This window comes from Canis lupus, chromosome 28, assembly GCF_003254725.2.
Source record: "Canis lupus dingo isolate Sandy chromosome 28, ASM325472v2, whole genome shotgun sequence".
In the NCBI taxonomy this organism is placed as follows: domain Eukaryota; kingdom Metazoa; phylum Chordata; class Mammalia; order Carnivora; family Canidae; genus Canis; species Canis lupus.
Genome location: NC_064270.1, coordinates 19,549,706 through 19,570,604, shown reverse-complemented (window position 1 = coordinate 19,570,604; position 20,899 = coordinate 19,549,706). Strand labels below are relative to the sequence as shown.

The 20,899-nt window shown below is 37.1% G+C and overlaps 1 long non-coding RNA gene across 1 annotated transcript; it reads right to left on the bottom strand.

Annotated features, from left to right (window-relative positions):
• Positions 1 to 15,351: 15,351 nt before the first annotated feature.
• On the bottom strand, positions 15,352 to 20,301 carry LOC112672310 (uncharacterized). The gene is made up of 3 exons (XR_003144182.3): positions 20,220 to 20,301; positions 16,890 to 16,941; positions 15,352 to 15,692 (listed from the first exon to the last, which is right to left on the bottom strand). It is a non-coding gene; the product is annotated as an uncharacterized LOC112672310 (long non-coding RNA).
• Between the last annotated feature and the right edge of the window lie 598 nt (positions 20,302 to 20,899).

The window sequence follows — 20,899 nt, the reverse complement described above, 5'->3', positions numbered from 1 at the left end:
GTGTCATTAAAAGAATGGGCTCTCCAGACAGTGATAGGAAGGAAGGATCACCAAAGTAGTTACTGCCTCTAGGGAGGCATCTTCCTAGAGGGTGTTTGATCTTTCACCAAATGATGAGGATAGAGAATGCAACTGTCTCCAAGTCTTCTTAGAAATACAATCTGTAAAACTCTGGCCTCTCTCTACAAAACTCAATTTTTCAGAGTTTACAGCTCAACTTACTCATGAGCAAGCTCAGACAATTCACTCTCTTGATCCCTGCTCAGTGGGGGTGTTGCGTGAATAATGATGACAGCTCAAGACAAGCAGTCCTGGGAACAATTGCGAGAAAGCAGGGGTGGTTGGCTGTGGTTTTCAAGAGTGTGAAGGGATGTGTGGGTTCCTTTAAGATGCCAATTCCATGAGTCTCAGTAGGCAGCAGTTGGAAGGGTAAATGAGGAAACAGAGGAGTTTTAATTTCAGGATAAGGTCTCAATTGCAGTGGAAAATGGGTGACAGGTGGTGGCTGCTTTCCTCAGTGATTTGAAACTCATTTAAAAATTACATAACTTGGCCATCAAGTGACAAAAACTAAGTCTGTAACAGATGACTTTTACTTTTTAGTCCAATGTTGCTTTCTTTCGTACATATCTTTCTTTCAAGTTGGAGCTGGGATTGGCCATGAATTTGTGCATGTTTAAAAGACAAAATCTTACAGAGTATATTAGAGGTATCTCACATAGCAGTCTCTGGACACGCCTGCATTCTAGAACTTCACACAAGTGATCACTTAACCCTAGAAAAGTGCACTGCAAAATTTATCATTTCTTCCTAGAAATGGATCCTGACTCCTATACTAATTAAGTTTTGGAAACAAAATAGAAAATTTCCTATTCCCTGCCATAGTTATACACATATTCATTTGTTCTCTCCGAAGCAATTAGTTCAAGCAATCTTTTAGATGCTGTCAGTTATGGATTTTATTAGACTGTATGTAACAGAAAACCTATTATAATGGCTTAGCCAAATGGAGATTATTGATGTTCGTCGTATAATGAAACCCAGAGCTAGGTAATCTTGGGCTTGTGCAGCTGCTCAAAGAACCAGGCTCTTTCTATTTTCCTTAACTTAGGGATTTCACTCTCAACTTGCAAGTAGGCTTCTCCTCCTTTTGGCTCATGTCAGTATTCCATGTAGAAGAAAAGAAAGAAGCAACAATAAATGGTAATGCTTGCATTAGAAAACAAACTATTTCCAGAAATTCCCAGTAGATATTTGCTTATATTTCCTAGGAAAGTACTGTCATTTGGCTTCTCTTACCTTCAAGAAAAACTGGGAAATTGAATATTTTAGTTTGCCACATCACTGGCCAAAGTAAAATAAAGGTTATATAAAGGAAAATAAAAGTTGACGGGATACTGGGAAGAAAAACAGCCATGTCTGCTATACCTCTGATAGTCTCGTGCAGATGAGCTTCTGCTTTGGAGGAATCTAAATATGAAGCAAATTATATTAATTCATTCGCATACTCATTTACTCATTAAGCAAATGTTGATTGAGTTATAATAATGGTCCTGATAGTACAAAGGCTAGATACAATCCCTTCCTTCAAACATATTATGGTCCAGTGAGAGGAAACAGACATATGGATGATTGCCATGCAATAGGGTACTACCCCCTGTGAGAGAGAACCAGGGTGCAGCTAAAGAAGCACAAAGAAACGGCAGGTGAACCCTCAGGAAGGAGGTAAGCAAAGACTTCCCAGATGAGATGCATGCTAAAGGGACACTTACACTTTACAATGCCAAAGGATGGATTTCAATATCAGCTCAATTAAAAGGTAGAAAATCTCAGAGCCTGTGTGCTTCTTATTAACTGCATGATCTTGGTCCAGTCTTCCTGAGCATTGGATTCCTTCCACTATTTTAAACCAAAATCATAGGGCAACAATAAAGATGAAATGATTTGGGGCACCTGGGTGGTTTAATAGGTTAAGTGTCCAACTCTTGGTTTTGGCTGGAGTCATGGTCTTAGAGTCATAAGATGGAGCCATGCCTTGGGCTCTGCAATTCAGTGGGGAGTCTGCTTGAGATTCTTTCCCTCTGCCCCCCATAATTCATGCTGTCACTAAAGTAAGAAAAATTCTTTAGAAAAAAGATCAAATGAGCTAGTAAGAAATGAAATTAATTTACACTAATAAGCACTAAATCATTGTTGATTGAACACATAACTAAATGCAGATTCTAGCGCTCTCTTCATTTCACAGCTAAAGACAATAAGGTTGATAAAGGTCAAGCACATTATTAATAGTCTCATAGCAGTGAAAGAACTGAGGTACCTAACCCAAGACATCTGACTCTAAAACCTACCCAAATTCATGCCTTCCCCACTTCCACTACAGGATTTAGAAAACATCAAAACTATAGATTACATTACACATTTTAAGTTTACACAATGCCTGTGAAGAAAATGTGTTGGTTCCCTAAAGTCATTAAATTAGGTAATTTGCCTTTCTCTACCTTCACTTCACATACAAAGGGTCTGATTGAAATAATGTAGTACTTCTTTTTTTTTAATTTTTATTTATTTATGATAGTCACAGAGAGAGAGAGAGAGAGGCAGAGACACAGGCAGAGGGAGAAGCAGGCTCCATGCACCGGGAGCCCGACGTGGGATTCGATCCCGGTTCTCCAGGATCGCGCCCTGGGCCAAAGGCAGGCACCAAACCGCTGCGCCACCCAGGGATCCCTAATGTAGTACTTCTTGTGTTGAAAGTGTTATGAGACACAAGGAGTGCCTTATACATGATGCTCTCTTTACTGGAACTTTGACTTTTATGTGAAAGTATTTTGCTTTCTATAAATGCCCAGTCTATTTATAGGTATCAGTTATTCCTCTTTCCTTAAGAGCTTTCAAAAAGCCACTTAAAATAGTGTTTAATAAAATGTACAAATACCAAAACAGGACAAAACTCACTGACTAAAAATCCCAAAACAATGAAAACAAAGCTCAAACAAAGCTAAATATAATGACCAGAGGAAAAGTAAGAATTAAGCAATACTGAGTAATAATGATAGGACTGAGATAAAAACATTTAAAAGATATAAGATCATGAAATATAAAACTCATTAATGATCTTTCAGAGAACCAAAGCAAAAATGAAATGGGACATAGGACAGAGTTCTAATTGCATAATAAAAGGAACTGAAGCCAGATTTTCATTGTTTTATTAATTTTGAAATCACAGGAGTTTGTCATTTTGCTCTTTATGGAAGAGGCACTTAAGGTACCAAAGTAGAAGATTGGTAGGGTTACAGATATTTTAAAATGCGGGTGACCTACTTGCCATTCTTCTTGAAGAATAGTTTTAAAATAGGTAACAAGTCCATAAGTATGTTCAAGACCAATGTGGTTTGATACCAAAATTCGGAATGGCCATAGGAGCCTTTCTAGGAGCATATGCATTTTGTTGCTCTAGACAAGTGGGGATCTGTAATTGTACTAATTCTTTGACATCAAGAAGGTTCTAGCACTAATTAAGACTCTCCAGGCAGTTATCTTAGAGAATAAACCAATTACATAAAGGGGCGGGATCCTTCAGTCTTGCCTTTAATTGACAAAATATTGCTTCCAAACATCTTTTCCCAATGTTCCTGGGTATTTGAGAAACAAAACTTGTTTTTTGCTAGTTCCATTGAAATGAAGCAAGAAGAGAAATTACAGAAAACTCTGGTATATGATCAGGCCAGAATTGTTTTCAAATAGTACTTAATTTTACCATTCTGGACATTACTATCATTTTAAAATTCGTATCTACTCATTTTATTCAGAACTCTAAGTGGGTGACAGCCAATCACAATGTCTCTTCAAGGGAGACTATTTTCTAGGAAGAAAAGCCCAAGAATGTTGTTATGTGTTTGTAAGTATACAGCTTCTATATTTTCTTAATGGAGCACTGGAATGTCATACCAATAAAAAAAGGAATGGAAATGAAATCCCTTTTTGTGTGAGTAATGGGAGAACTGGATACTGCAGAGACTTGGCAATGATCTTATCTGGCAATCAATTCCTGGAAGGGGGAGTTAAAGTAAGTCCACACATTCATTAAAATCACTGAACAAAAATCTCAGCTTCATATGAATAGACATAGCATTTCTCCTATTTTATTTTTCATATATTTATGAGGGGAAAAATCTCACTTCAACAGTTTCATCAGAGCATTTTTGACTTACAATTGGCATGCAAATGCCTGGCTAAATGGTTTAGCAGATTCATCACTATTCAGCACAGAGCACTCCTGAGAGAGGTAGAGAGAGCAAAATTACTGACCTCCCCCTTATTAAATCCACATAATCCAGAGGTAGAAACTGTCTTTAAATGAAAGGTCAGGTGTACGTATGAGTTGGGGGTGGGGGGTATTCATTGCCATTGATGTGGAGGTTAGGGCCCTGTGGCAAACCTTGGTGCTATTTTTCGTCTCTGCTTCTCCAGATCTGACCCTCAACCTCTTGTGATCTCAACATCTTACCCAAGTGTTTCTCAAACTCTATTTCAATTTCATAATAATAATGGATTATAGTTTCCTGAAGAATAGATTCTTGTTGTTTCATACCTGTAGCATTGGTTTTTCTTGCCACTAGACATGCACATCAGACAGGAAGACAGCTCTAGTAGTTAGCATAAATTCGTATTATACTGCAGTGTCTTGGAGTCCCACACATAAGTTCAGAGAGACTCCATTCACTCTTTTTCTATGTGGCTATCTTATATTGCATTTCCACCAGCTTTTAACATCCTAAGTAGAAACAAAACCCTCCATAATGTTTGTAAACTTACTCCATGAGATATTTAAAGTTTATTGTCGGGCAGCCCAGGTGGCTCAGCAATTTAGCATCTGCCTTCAGCCCAGGGCGTGATTCTGGAGTCCTGGAATCGAGTCCCACATCGGGTTCCCTGCATGGAGCCTGCTTCTCCCTCTGCCTGTGTCTCTGCCTCTCTCTGTGTGTCTCTCATGAGTAAATAAATAAAATCTTTTAAAAAAGGTTTATTTTTTAAAAATAAAAAAATAAAGTTTATTGTCAGAACACTTCAAATGTCAAGCAAAAAATACCATCGGCCTCCTTGTGAAAAAAGACATAGTGTTAGTCTTCAAAAGGCTTAAGAATGCATCTCTGCTATCATGGAGCTTACAGAATACAGGGGGCAACAAGACAATCATAACAAACTGATTCTACAAAATGGGGAATTTTTTGAAAAAAAAAGTGAACACCAATAAAAAATAAATTTATTATTAAAAAAAAAACACAATGAGATACCACCTCACACCAGTGAGAATGGGGAAAATTAACAAGGAAGGAAACCACAAATGTTGGAGAGGATGTGGAGAAAGGGGAACTCTCCTGCACTGTTGGTGGGAATGTGAACTGGTGCAGCCACCCTGGAAAACTGTGTGGAGGTTCCACAAAATGGGGAATTAGGAAGTAAGAACTAACAGTACCTATCCATTTATTGATTCAAATGACACTAATTATTACTCCGTCCTGGCCACTGTGCTAGGTCCTACCACTACATTAACAAATAAAACACAGAAGACTCTTGCCTTCCTTTAACTCCCAGTAAAATGAGGGACCAAATATTAAATAATCAAACACATAATGCAGGATCAAATTCTTATGGAGGAATAGTCCAGACCACTATGAAAAACAAGGAGACTTAATTTATATTGGACTTTGAAGATATTCTGTATTTTGAATATTAATTAATCTATTCTGCAGATGTGAGCATTATTCTGAATAATGGAAATAAATGAAACAGAGAGGGGAAGGAGAGGGGGAACTTGGAAAGAAGATAAAGCTTGGACCCAAGGGAGACAGACATACTCTTGGTACATTTAAGAAACAGAAGAGAAATGTGACTGGAGTAAGCTCCAAAAGCAATTAAATGTGGCCGAAGTTAAGAGAGGGGAGATAGGCAGAGGTTTTATGAGAGAGATAAAACTTGGGTCTTGATGCTTCTATGGAAAGTATTCTTCCTGTGATAGGGAACAAGCTTGATCTTCTCTTACCCATGCTTTCTTTTGAGGTAACATTAGGGCTGGCAATAGTCTGTGGTCCTAACAAATTTCATCATTGTCATCCATTCTAGAGAAATCTTCAAAAAAGTCTCTCTTGGAAAAGCAAAATGTGAAACAGATTATATCAAAAAGTATCTTGGAGAAGGTCAGGTGTTTGCTTATAAATCTTCCTTTGCTTCCTACATAAAACAATATTCCAAACTATGTACCTTCAGATGCTCTTGTCCACTTCAGTATTTGTGTTTGGTTGAAAGAAAGGCCCATGGGGTTTGTTGAAGTTGACATTTGCAACATTCAATTTTTAAAGCTCTATGTAAGAATGCCACTAAGTTGATGCAAACTTATTTTCACTGGTCATCTGGACTGATGAATAAGAAATGCTTTACATGTGCTGATTTTTTTAGAGTTTTTTTTTTTTTTTTTGTCTTTCCTGTAGAGAGACTACAAATATTGCTATCCATATCACGAGATTGTTCTTCCTAGAGTTCTTTGAAAGCAACTCTTTATTTTCAGGCATCAAAATCTCCTCAGCCTTCCTGGGAATGAAGGGTTTTTTGCATTTGAAACATTAGAATGAACTTTAAGATTTCATATTCAAATAGTTTGCAAGTTTGCCATTGGAAACACTTTTGCCTTGAGGAGACAAACATGTCATCCACTGTGCCCCTGAATTGGCCAGGATTAATTCTGAGCTTAAGCAATAATAAGCAATTTATCCTTTAATAACAAAACATGCACACATATACATGTGTGTATATATATATATAAATACATGCATATGTCATTTATATTACACATATAATTATATAATATATAATAAGCAAGACCATAGCCCAAACATAGTTATAGGTATGTCAGCCTAGCTCCCTAGCACTCACAAATGATCACACCCATAGTGACATCCACATCATTCACCCTATGGGCAGACTCTTCCTTTTAAAAGACTTTCAAATGTTCGCTTTTGAATTTTCAATTCATCTTCTCCAAGAGTAAAGGTATTAATAGCTGTCATTTATTTAACAGTGTCAGACACGGGGCTGAGCACTTTACAATAATTTCACTTACTATTTGGAGTAACTCTATAACAAATATATATTATGATATTATTTCTATTTTTCATGTAAGTAAATTGAGGTTTATATAGATTACTTAGCTTGCCATCAAACACAGATGCACAATAAATTAATATTAGAAAACAGAATGATGACAGAACATAAGCTTTGAAATGTCTATGAAAAAGTTGGTGGGGCACCTGGGTGGTTCAGTAGCTGAGCGTCTGCCTTTGGCTCAGGTCATGATTCCGGGGTCCTGAGATCACGTTCTGCATTAGGCTTCTCACAGGGAGCCTATTTCTGCCTCTGCCTGTGGCTCTGCCACTCTCTCTGTGTGTCTCATGAATAAATAAAATATTTTTTAAAAAGAAAAAGTTGTTAATAATAGAGAAAAAGACCTGGATTTAGAGCCAGGAGGACTGAGTTTAAATCCAAATTACCCTAATTTTCATGTCTGCCTCTTATTCAATGATTTCAGTTACTTGGAGGTATAGTTTCCTTATCTTGGAAGAGAAGACAAAAGATTTATGAAAAATACACGGTATATTACTTGGTATTAAGGAAAGAAATCATTAACCTGAACTTTAAAGTTGTACCAAAATTCAGATAAAAGGCCATAATGTTTTACCACATGGGTTTGTTTGGCTGTAATACAACATATTTTCATGAGTGACTAGCCATTTGTATCCTCCAAGTAATTAGGAAATCCTGTCTTTGATAACCTTGGCACCATAAGTTTCCAGTATTTTGGATGGACATGACTGTGTTTTGGAAATAATCACATGAAATATTGAGAGAGTTTATGGATGGCTCACATTCAATAGGTAATGATCTATATCTTTGGCTATGAGGTAGATGTACAGATACCCAGTAACTTACTTGTTATGCTTTGACTATGGGAAAAAATTAACACATCCAAAATTGACTACTGACAAACAAACCCTCTCAAGGGCTCCATGATTTCAAGGTAGGACTTGATTATCTTTGTATCACTTGTGTTCTCCTCTCTTAGGGAAAACTCTCCAAAGAAGATACATTTCCCCTTATGCCCATGATCCTTCTCTGGACTACTGCATAAAATTCTTGGAAGGTTCATTATTACACTGTTTCATGTGTGATTCTAATATCTCTAGGTACAATATCTACACTCTGAGGACTGGGTCTGTATCTTCCAATTTCATGTTTATTTCCTTACAGTGTACAAATACCCGCAGAACCAAGACTGAAGGGCCCAGCTCCCCACTCTGTCCTGGGTTAGATTTCCTGGGTCAGAAGTGTTTGATTTGATTATTATTTTTCCTTCCTAACTTATATTCTATGATTCTGTGAATTCTCATATAAAAACACCTATGGATAATCTGCAGAAAAAAATGGCTCTCAGAATCTGAGATGCCTCTCAAATTGTAATGATGAACTATGAAATTTTGGAAACAGAACTTTTGGCTTTGAAAGAAATAAACTAGTGATAATATTTCATTAAAATAATATCTGTTTCTAAAAAAAAAAAAAAAAAAAAAAAAAAAAAAAATAATATCTGTTTCTAAAGGCTACATTTTCTTATTCCAAACTCTGGGCATTTAAGTATCAAAGCCCAATAGCTTTTTTTGGATGTCCCATAGGTGACATTCACAATACAAATACACAGGTTTTCTTATTTTCTTTTTTATTTTTTATTTTTTTTTTATTTATTTTTTATTGGTGTTCAATTTACTAACATACAGAATAACCCCCAGTGCCCGTCACCCATTCACTCCCACCCCCCGCCCTCCTCCCCTTCTACCACCCCTAGTTCGTTTCCCAGAGTTAGCAGTCTTTACGTTCTGTCTCCCTTTCTGATATTTCCCACACATTTCTTCTCCCTTCCCTTATATTCCCTTTCACTATTATTTATATTCCCCAAATGAATGAGAACATATAATGTTTGTCCTTCTCCGACTGACTTACTTCACTCAGCATAATACCCTCCAGTTCCATCCACGTTGAAGCAAATGGTGGGTATTTGTCATTTCTAATAGCTGAGTAATATTCCATTGTATACATAAACCACATCTTCTTTATCCATTCATCTTTTGTTGGACACCGAGGCTCCTTCCACAGTTTGGCTATTGTGGACATTGCTGCTAGAAACATCGGGGTGCAGGTGTCCCGGCGTTTCATTGCATCTATATCTTTGGGGTAAATCCCCAACAGTGCAATTGCTGGGTCATAGGGCAGGTCTATTTTTAACTCTTAGAGGAACCTCCACACAGTTTTCCAGAGTGGCTGCACCAGTTCACATTCCCACCAACAGTGCAGGAGGGTTCCCTTTCCTCCGCATCCCCTCCAACATTTGTTGTTTCCTGCCTTGTTAATTTGCCCCATTCTCACTGGTGTGAGGTGGTATCTCATTGTGGTTTTGATTTGTATTTCTTATTTTCTTTTTTAATTTTATTTATATAATTAGAGGAGAGGAGATCCAGGAGGAGAGAGAGAGAGAGAGAGAGAACCTCAAAAAGACTTCATGCTGAGCACAAAGCCTGATGCAGGGCTTGATCCCAAGACCCCAAGATCATGATCTGAGCTGAAAACAAGAGTCTGAAACCCAATCAAATGAGCCCCCCAGGTGCCCCACAAACATGCTGATTTTAAAATCTTCCCTGCCAAGCAACCACAAAGCTTCTGAACTGCATTTCTTAGCATCCTTCAGTGCAGTTTCCCAGATGATTTCCTAAGCAAATGGAGTACTTTGGCATTTGGCCTCTAACTAGTTCTTGATACCTACTGGTAAAACTGGCTTATAGGAAAAGCCCATACTAAAGATCCCTCAGTGTCTTTCCCATTCTGCATTTCTATCTCTTCTTTCCACTCTTCCCACTACAGCACATGCACAGGATCTACAATACAGACTGCTGACATTTGAATGGCTGGGACTCCACAGATGGCCCTATTTGAATTAAAGTGGTGTCTTGTCTTTTAACTCTGCGCTCCCTTTAATGCTTATAAAGGCTAAAAATTCAGATGATATTTGATTTCCTAGCCTACTTTGAGGTTAATTTGGATTTAGAGTAGGTCAATGAAGCCTGGAAGAAGGAAGACAGGATCCACCAAGAGAAAACAAGTGTGGCCGAAGGGGAGATGGGAGAGGTAGATGGAATACTTGCAGAAGAGATGCAGGAGGACATAGATTTCTTCCTGCCATGGAGTACAGATGCATAGAAGGCCTGTGGCATGAGCAGCCAGTGTGTGACCTGTTGTGATCTGGAAAGCACAGGTAAGCATCGCGGCCGATAAAATGAAAATGGTTAAGAAGCAAGTTGGAAGTTCATCAGTTACTGACACTGCTGTGATGTTTAATGAATACATCCTGGGTTCTTTTATATCTTAGTGACAAAAGAAACACATTTATTCTGAGCTATTTTGAATTAGCTAAAATTTTTCTGATTTAAGTCCAACATAGACTCTTTGGGGTTTTTCACTCCACTTGTCTTTTGTACCATATTTTAATTCACAACCATATTAGAAGGGAGATGATACATTCCCCTTACTTTCTAGCAGTTGGAGGAAATTTCTGATGTAATAAAATTGGACTGTGAAAAGTACATAGAATGACTAAATTTTAAACCATACATCAGAATTATTTATTCTGCAATTGTATAAAAATATGCAACTTTGATTAAGGTAGAAAAAAATATCAAGGAAAATGTGAACACTAAGAAATTTTGAACAGGACTCCCCATGCCCCAGAACTAAGGGATATAAACATATCTTATTACAAAATAATAGTTCAGAATTAAGCTAGTGACACCCAAGCTCACAGGACCCTGATGTTTGAGGCAGGTAGACTATAAATTCTATAGCTGGTCCTCTCGAAGAGGCTGAGGGCAATAGAAATGTGGCTAAATAGGAAAGCATTATTCATTGTCTCCTGGCTCTTGTCAGCAGCACTCAAAGGTCTAGGGAACTGGAAACCCCATTAAATCCATAATAATCACGTTTCCAAATTGTGGCTTTTGTCTTGGTTTAGTTACCTATTTGCCACCAAGTCATCCCTTGCTAGTAGTATGGAAATTAGCTGAAATATGGTAACCACTTGCTTTCTTCAGGATCTTCCTCAGAATAAATTCATGCACAGCTCTCCTTCTATTTGAGGACTTGTGGGACTTAGAAAACAGCAAATTAGTTATCACGTATTAATATCTTGTTAACTGGGGAGCATTTTTTATTTTTTAAGTTTCTTTCTTTTCTTTTCTTTTTTTCTTTGAAAGTAGTGTTTGCCTCACATCTGCTGACTTCCAGGAAACTTCCTGTGATCCATCCTATATTCAGCCCATGTTGAATATACTGCTGTAGAGTAGTGATACCTTAAAAAAAGAAGGTTTTACTATTGAAATAAAATTAAAAAGTGAATTTTATTTCTGAGAACAAGTCTGGTTAAATGGAAATGAGGGGAATATAGTTATTAAATTGTTCTCCACAAATGCTCTGTGTCCCTTGGGCTGGGCTGCTGTTCTCGGTGGCAGGCCTCACTGCTTAATTGCTTTCATCAGCATGTCAGACTGAGGTTGAAAAACAAACAATGTGTTTCAGAATGTCTTCTCTTTTAATTAATTATGACAGCATAATTTGCTTCAATCTTAAACCATGTCAGAACTTGACAATATTTTTCTTGAAATCTTGAGAAGAACAAGTTTATAAAAGCATGGAATAAAAGTATGTCTCCTTGCACAACTTTTTTTAAATGAGATGTCCAAATGACTTTTGCAATTTTACTGAACTAGCTGTTATAAATATTAACTTTTTAAACTGACATAATTCTTATACTATCACTAATGAACTATGGAAAATGAGGTCTAAATGTTGAAATCATTTGGCAATTATTCAAATAGTTGGAGTATCTGCTCCTAGGAAGAATTATGAAAGGTGAAGTGTCAGTGTTGGATGGGAACATATTTTATACATTCATCAGTAATTGGGTAATCAGAAGAGTTATTTCTGATATTGGGAGTACTGAGAATTTTTTTACATAGAATATTGAGTAAAGGCATTCAATTTAAAAATATTTATTAGGCCTTTACTATATTTATGAGAACCATCCTCTTGTTCTCACACACACTCAATCAGATATAAAACTGAAATTACAAATAGTTTCCTATTCAAGAATAAAAACACCTGGGCAGCCCAGGTGGCTCAGTGGTTTAGGGCCACCTTCAACCCAGGGCGTGATCCTGGAGACCCAGATCGAGTCCCGCGTCGGGCTCCTTGCATGGAGCCTGCTTCTCCCTCTGCCTATGTCTCTGCCTCTCGTTCTCTCTCCACCCCCCCCCCGTGTGTGTATGTGTGTGTGTGTGTCGCTCATAAATAAATAAATAAAATCTTTAAAAAAAAGAATAAAAACACCTGCTGTCTACGGGGGCACCTAGCTCCAATGCACAAAGTTTGTAATACTCAAAACAATCCTGTAAAGAGCTATATAACAAGCCCATTTGACAGCCATGGTAAATGAGGACCAAGGAGTTTACAAATCATGCTCTGGAAGTTATTGAACCAGGATTCAGAGAGAAGTTTCTTAACTCTCAAGTGCAACAAACCATGCACGGGCACACACACGCATACACACTCATACATATTCAGAGTGTGAGGACAATTACTATAGTGCTGGTGCTAACTGCAGGGGGAAAATGGAGAAAGTGCATTCTAATAGGAAAAATTCATGAAGGCGAAAGCTAGTGGTTTCATTAATATTATCCCACCAAATTCTGAGTTTTGGCAATTGTCACAAAGAACAGTTATGAGACATGACTGTAGGCTCCAAATAGAAAGTATGAAAACAAAGTTATGATGCACTCTCTGTGCCAGAGAGCTATAATAGAATCTAACCAAAGAACTCCAGTACAGACAGGACCAGCACACAATCCTATGCATATTTGCTTTAAAATACTGGTCTTACTTGAGCTTTACTTCATAAATATAAGAAATGATTTTAAATACACACTTTATAGTATACACTGGTCTTACCTCCCATTTGATTTTTAGAATGAATATGGTTAGCAGGAAATATATCATGCTCAACTTAGGATCTTTAAAATCCAAATACCCAGGACAATGTAATCTTATTTTTATTTTTTAATGTACTATTTAAAGATATTTATTGGGAGTGGGGTAAACTATATTAGGTTTGAAAAGTACAGTTGTAAAAGTAAATGTAGCATTAAAAATAAATAGCATCTATAAGAGTACCCAGCACATAATATGTGCTAACTAAATATTTGGTAGATGGTTAGATAAAGAAAAATGATAATGTATTAGACTATTGTTTTGTAGCATATGAACATTTGTTACACTACAAAATTTCATCTAGGGGAACCTGGATGGCTCAGTCAGTTAAACATCTAACTCTTGATTTCAGGTGAGGTCATGAGATCCAGCCCTGTGTCAGGCTCCACACTGGGCATGGAGCCTGCTTGGGATTCTCTCTCTTCCAATTGCTCTGCCCCTCTCCACCTCTAAAAAAATTAATCTAGCATTGGCTAAATGTCATCTTGAGATTTTATTTAAAAAATAACTGAAATGATGTTTCATTCTGGGAAAAACAGAGGGAAAAAAACCTTGCATGTGAATCATATACTAAAATACCACTTTTTATATACAACATAAAAATATTTCCAGTGGCCTGTTTCATTTTAGATTAAGACTGAACAAATAATTACTAGGAAATCCTTGAGTGATAACGAGTATTTCCTATTCCTCAAGGAATGGATGTGAAGAAAGAAATGCCTTCTTTTTTTTTTTTTTCAAAATGCTTTTCAGATTTTTTTTTTTAATGAACATTCAGGTTCATTTTATTTTTTTATTTTTTAATAATAAATTTATTTTTTATTGGTGTTCAATTTGCCAACATACAGAATAACACCCAGTGCTCATCCCGTCAAGTGCCCCCCTAAGTGCCCGCCACCCAGTCACCCCCACCCCCCGCCCCCTCCCCTTTTTTTCATTTTATAAAATTATTTTGGGAAAAAAATCTCCTGTTTCTTTTTTGATCCACAAATGAACGACTTTTTTAGAAGTCTTCAGCTCTCCAGGTAAAAAATAAACATAAACTGAATTTTGCAAGACTCTGCTTTTTTTAATACTGACCTTAAAAATATAGAAACATGGAGGGGTTGCTTGAGAGAGATTCAAAATCAATCTCATTTTAGTGGTGACTGTTCAGTGACTTGCATAAAATAAATTAGTCTTGTTTGGAACAACCAGAAGTACATAATAGAAAATACAGTTAAGATCGATTGCAAAGTAAGACAGCTTGGTTGCCTATCTGGCAAAATAACAGAAGGAAATATTTAGCTCATCTTTGTTAAAGGATTAATCTGGTTCCCTTTTACAAGACCATTAATGTTTGTGGCAGAAAAGGGAAGGAGGTGTCAATTTCTAACTTCTGCAGCCAACAGTCTAGTCAAAGAATGAACTTACTGTCATTTAAGTATATTCTATGTGCATTGGGCTTAATGTAGCCCAAATAAAAGATGTATTTCTCATTGTTTAAAATAAAGTTTGGAGGGAAATATGTAATAACCATTTACTTAACTTTTTGCTTCATTTTGGACTTCTCAAATCTTCAGATTGTGTCCTGGATGAGTCGTAACAAGCTAAAAAAAATCTAGTCTATTCCATTTGCATCTATGTTACCAACAGATGTTTGCTGGAGTACAACTTATGTGCAAGTCACCAAGTGTGCTAGGGATTGGCACTCTGTGGCAGCTCGGTGCTCCAGGGAATGCTGACCTGCCTAATAAGAGTGATTCAAATGATGCAGTTCTTCACCGGGTCTGGCAAACAATTGCTCTCTGACCTCTGCTTCAGGAAACTGAGGCTTGGCCATTGTGACAGAATTTTCACTCTCCCTAGATGTCCCCACCCCAACCCCCTTAGAAGTCCCTCATCCAAGTTCTATATTAGGAAAATTGTTATGCCTCTTGCGCCTGAATATTTTTCAAACTGTTGTCGAAAGGTCATTTTGGTGTCATGATCTCTCTGTAATCAGGAGTTTAGATATTTTTCCCTGGATTTTTTTCTCTCAGGAGTACTTAAGGTAGTTGAAGGCATGCTCCATATTAGCGCACGTTCATGTTAGCAGATGCTCCCTGTTAGCACACACCTGATAACACTCCATGTCCCATGTCAGCCTCATGTTTTAGACTTCTTTCACGTCAAACACACAAAGAAGAAGCACTTTTTACTCTTTAAAAGCAATGTTAATTATATGGAAAAGATTTCTGAAAGGCCAAGGAATGAACTTTATGTGCATTTAAATAGCCTAAAGTTTGAGCAAATGTAACTCTGGAGAAGCTGTTTTTTGTTAAAGGGCATTGCCAGAAGTTAAGGGCTGGGGCCATCACCCCAGAGTAGGTAACCATGTACATTTCTGTGATTTATACCTATGGATAGCAGAAGAGATGAACAGAGATAAGGTACAAGCAAAGTCGGCTGGGCATCCAGGTTTCCTACCTCTTACTCTACCTTACTACTATATTTTCCTCATTTCCAAAGTTCCAGTTACAAAAGGCCATTTGTGTAAGGACATGTTTGAAGATCTTGTAGACAGAATCTGGAAGCTGTGAAGGAGAAGCATTTATGAGTAACAGAAATCGGTAGCTAAACGAAGGCAGCACAGAATCCTGCACTACTCCATGATACTGGGCTCAGGACAGGTGTTTGTGTTAGCTGTTTTTCATAAAGAATCCTCTGTGCCGAGGGTGGAATCATTTGCTTTTTATTGATTTATTTATTTTAGAGAGGAAGGGGAAGGGGCAGAGGGAATGGGAGAGAGGGAATCTTAAGCAGCTCCATACCCAGCAGAGAGCCCAATGCGGGGCTCAATCTCACAACCCTGAGATCATGACCCAAGATGAAATTAAGATTGAACGCCTAACTAACTGAGCCACTAGGGTATCTACAACACCTATACACATCTTACGGAGCCTTTGTCCTCAAACCCAGTCCTCTCTCAATCACAGACAGTTACTGTATTCTCCTCTACCAGCTCAAATTCATTATATTTCTACCCAAAAATATCAAACTTGAGTGAGAGTTTCAAAAACATAGTGTTGTGCTGTGATCTACCTCAGGACTGGCCTTTTGCCACCTAACATCAACTGCATGCTTGTCATTCTACTATTAAGGCTTTATTGGGTTAGGGTGTTTGTATTTTCTAGATCCTGTTAGAGGATCAGTATGTAAAAAAAAAAAAAAAAAGAGCATAGGACTCTTCAAGAAGATTTCTATATTTCTATTTTATTTTATTTCCACCCACGTTCTAGGTGAGCTTGTTGGTCCATCATCTCACCATTGTTGGACTTTAGTTTTCTCAACTGTACAATGTAGGAAATTGGGCAGGATCACAGTCAAAATCTATTACAGCTATATTTTTTGTTATGTTCAATTCAACTTAAATATAATTATATCCTAATTGCTTACAAGCTAAAAGAACCCTGTCACTAGCTTTTATGTAAATTAAAAATTAACTATAGCTAATAATACTGTGTTGTGAACTTGAAATTTGCTATGAAAATAGGTCATAAGCATTTTACACACAAAAAATTAATAATTCTAACTATGTGAGGTGATATATTTTTAATTAACTTGATCATGGTCATCATTTCACAAAATGTATGCACATCAAGGCATCATGTTACAATGTATAAATATACATTTATACAATTTTGTCAATTTTAACTCAATAGGCTGAAAAATGTTAGCTACTAATAAAAGGTATGCTCAATAAAGAATGATTTAAATGGACTGAATATTACCTGTTTAGAATACATAGGATCTCAGATCCTGTATTCACCAAAGGTTCATCCCCTGTGGACAAAGGAACAACGATGATAGAACCCCCAAGAAAGTAAACTCAGAAAGACCCATTTTGTCTCAGGAAAGTCTGGGGAATAAGAATCACTAAGCAGTCATGGGAAGATTCCAAACCTCCAGCAGACAACACAAGCATGGGAGGGACCTGGGCAAGCAGTCCAAAGAGAGGTCCCCAAATTCAAAATATTAGTTTTAGTGAGGATGTATTTTGTACCAATTTTGCCAAAATATCTCCCCTCTTGGACCAGCTTGGCACCAACCAGACCACTCTAATCTCCTAAGACATTCCTCCCATTAACACCTTTCTTTGGATAAGGCAACAAATCAGGTCATTTTGTGAAAACCCAAACCCTCGTGCTGCTTTGTCTTGCAATATTTTCAAGTTTTGTGGGATTATTTGATCCATCTCTCAGATGGAGGATCATTCTTACTTTTTTGGAAGCTTTCACTAATCATAGAATATTTAATGTATCTTATGGGATCTTCTCTTTATCCCTGGCAGTCTGAAGTTCTCAAATATCTTCCTAGCTTTGGGTATATTTTCATTCATTGTGCTAAGCTGACAGTAAACTGTTTTAGTCAGTGTCATCCAGTCTTCAAAAGTTTGAAAAATGTGCTAAAAGTATTGATGCCCATCATGTTCATTAGAAACAAATTCATATCTTGTCACACCATTCTTGCTTCTTGGAGGTCTAGAGACATTCTTTGGCATAGTAGTGATGATTTCTAGGCTTATGCCTCATTCCCATCCACCCTATACCAGGGTCAGTCCAAACTTTGTGCCCTCTCACCTACTCATTCAAATTCCATTGGTCACCAGGGCTTGGTCCAACTCCCATGTGCTCTAGTAAGACCTCTGATAATTCTAATGTTCATTACTCTATTATTTACTGAATTCCATTTTCAAAGCCACACACTTTAGTACTATATTATATACACAGCCATAGGAATGAGGAACTGTAAACATATTAGCTCTTCCTCATCTCTTCTATATAAGTACCTATGTTTCTTTCCCTCTCTCTTCACTTTAATGTCAAAAGAATACCAGGTGATTTTAATAAAATAACTACTGATGATAGTTATCATAGTAGATTAGAACTTTAGTTTCATAGGGGCACCTGAGTGGCTCAGTTGGTTAAGCATTGGACTTTTGATTTTGGTAAGGTCATGATCTCAAAATTATGAGATCAAACCCCATGTCGGGCTCCATGCTGGGTATGTAGAGCTGCTTAAATTTCTCTCTTTCTCTATCTAAAAAAAATAAAGGACTTAAGTTTCATAGAAAATTTAATGTTTTTCCAACAGCTTTCACTTGAAATCTTCTACCATTTAATTTCCCAGGTAAGCCATACAAGCTCCTTTCAACCTTCCCAGGGAAGAATGTTATGCCATCGAAAATTACTAGGAAGCTTTCTTACAGGAGAAGAAAATAAGTTTCTCGATTGCTTTAAAAAATTAGCTAGAAAATCAACCCCTTACTTTCTCATGGCAACTGAAATAAATGTATACGTCAATGAAAAGAAATGTAAATCAATTTCAATGTCCTCATGGAGCTGCAAACTTTGTTATTGTCCCTCTAGTACAATATAGATTCCATAAACCACATCTAAGGAGACAGAAGAAATTACTTCCATGTGATATTTTCAGTTGGATGAGACTTTTTAGGCTTTTGTATTCTACTTTATAAGTGCATTCTAATTTAAATGCATTCTTAAGCATACCAAAATAAAACTCCTCTCCTCACAAACTAACCAAAGTACATTAATTTCTAAAGTAATTGTATTATTTTTTAAAAATCATCCAAAATATCCTACTCTAGATCTTTAAATATTTTATTGGTATTATTTTTAAAAGGTATTCCATTGCAAAAAAAAAAAAAAAGGTATTCCACTGCATCACAATTATATAGAGCTTTTTTAATAGTGGAACACATGATATGATGTAAACTTTCCAGCTCCCATTTCCAGGCATGTTATCAGAAGAACCCATGACATAACAGAGTTTTCCAAAAACAGAAACTGTCACGGAGCCACCTGATGAGGATATGGGATGTGCAAACTTCTGAATGTTAAAGCTGTCAAAGACAAATGTAATCAAATACAAGAAAGCAGGCTTGTGAAATGGGGAATAGAGGAAACTGATTTACATACAGTACATTAGGTGATATATGATGTGCTGAGACAAAATGCCAATTTCCTCACTTCTACATTAATCCCAAATCTTCACTTTCAATGCCTTCATTTCATCTGCCAGGGATGAGGAAGAGGGTTAGGCTTGGTATAAGAGTGATAAAAATGAAGTGTCCAATTGTGCACATATATCCTCCTAAGGGCAAACTGATGGATTCCCTCAAGAGTGAGCTGCCCCATTTCCCCTGAGATGCCTACTCCCCCTTGCATTAAGTGGGCATATGACTTGTGTGTAATCAATAAAGTGCAGCAGAAGGGACACTGTATGACTCAGATTAATTGCAGCTTCCACCTGATTCACTGCAACACCTGTCTTTGGAGTCTTGAGCTACCACGTAAGAAATTTAAGTTCCCTGAAGCATCCATGCTTTGAGGAAGCCAAGCCAAATAAAATGGTCACATGTAAACTCTAAGGTTGGAAGTGCTAATTGTTGAGTCATTTCAGTCATATGAATTCATGTAAATTATCCCTTTGATGAATCTAGTTTTCAGCTAGAGAGTCACCTCTAATCTCTGAGACTATCCACCTGAGGCTTGAGACATAAAAAGAGATAGGGTACCCCACTGAACAATAACCAAATTCCCAACTTGCACAATCCACAAGAATAATAAAGTAGCTATTTTAAGTAAATGAGTTTGGGAATGATTTGTCATACAGCAATTTAAAATAGAAAAGAAATTTGTTATTTGCAACTTGGGACAAATAAAACAACATATATCCACTATCAGCACATACGGAATCCAGTAATTTGAGTGAAGCAGGTGTGGGTTTCTTGTTTCCTAAATTTTTTTGATGAGGTGGGTTGGAAGTAGAGAATCCAAGCGATAAATAAATCTAGAAATGTTGGTTTGAACCAATATGTCCTTTCAATCCATTGAGGTTCACTGTATATACAATTTCAAAAGAGGATTTGCAAAGACTTCCCTTGACACCCTTTCTCTCTATAATCCCCTGAGCAGATTTTGCCATCTTGAGCCTCAATTTTAAAATCCAGTTCCTAAGATTTCGCTTCACTTTCCACAGTGTCTCAAAGGATGCTCAGGTACAAAACGATTGCTAGGCTCTTTGAGCATCATACTTACTGACAATAAATGCCGTATCTTGAAGGTGTTCTTGGAAGAACGAAGATTCCAAATTGTTGTGTTTATGGATTTCATAGTGTCTTCACTGTGGAGATAGGGACTGTAATCAAACATTGAACCTTTATAATAATATGTTTTGCACAAGCCTGGACATTGATCTGCCACTAATCCACTGTATTCCATTTCACTCTCTGTCAGTGAATTATAGAGTGCTTTTCTACTTTTTAAAAGTATTTTCCCTTTGAACTTGGAAGGAATTCTTCAAGGTACGTGTGACAGTGGCAATTTTCTTATGTTTCTGAAGGCACTACACCTCAGAAAGAGAGCTGCTTTTCCAAAGTTAAGTAGGTGATTAGTAACTCACTCAGGACTAGAACCCACACCATACAATTTACCATGAATAATTCAACAAATAATTTGTGAAGCACCACTATAATGCCGAGTCTTGATTAGGCACTCCTTGTTCATAAGATCCAAAAGCTTGCTATAGGAAAGGGGCTTTGCACTCAGCATAGTAAGGTCTGAACCAAGTACAAGGAGATTACAGAGAAGAAGCAAGTAACTTTGAGCCAAAAGGAAATGCTGCATGTTTTAAATTAAGTCATTGAGGATAAAAATGATGAGTTGCAAGGAGCAGAGAGGCATTTAAATGTGTTCCTGTCTCAGAGAAGAGAATGGGC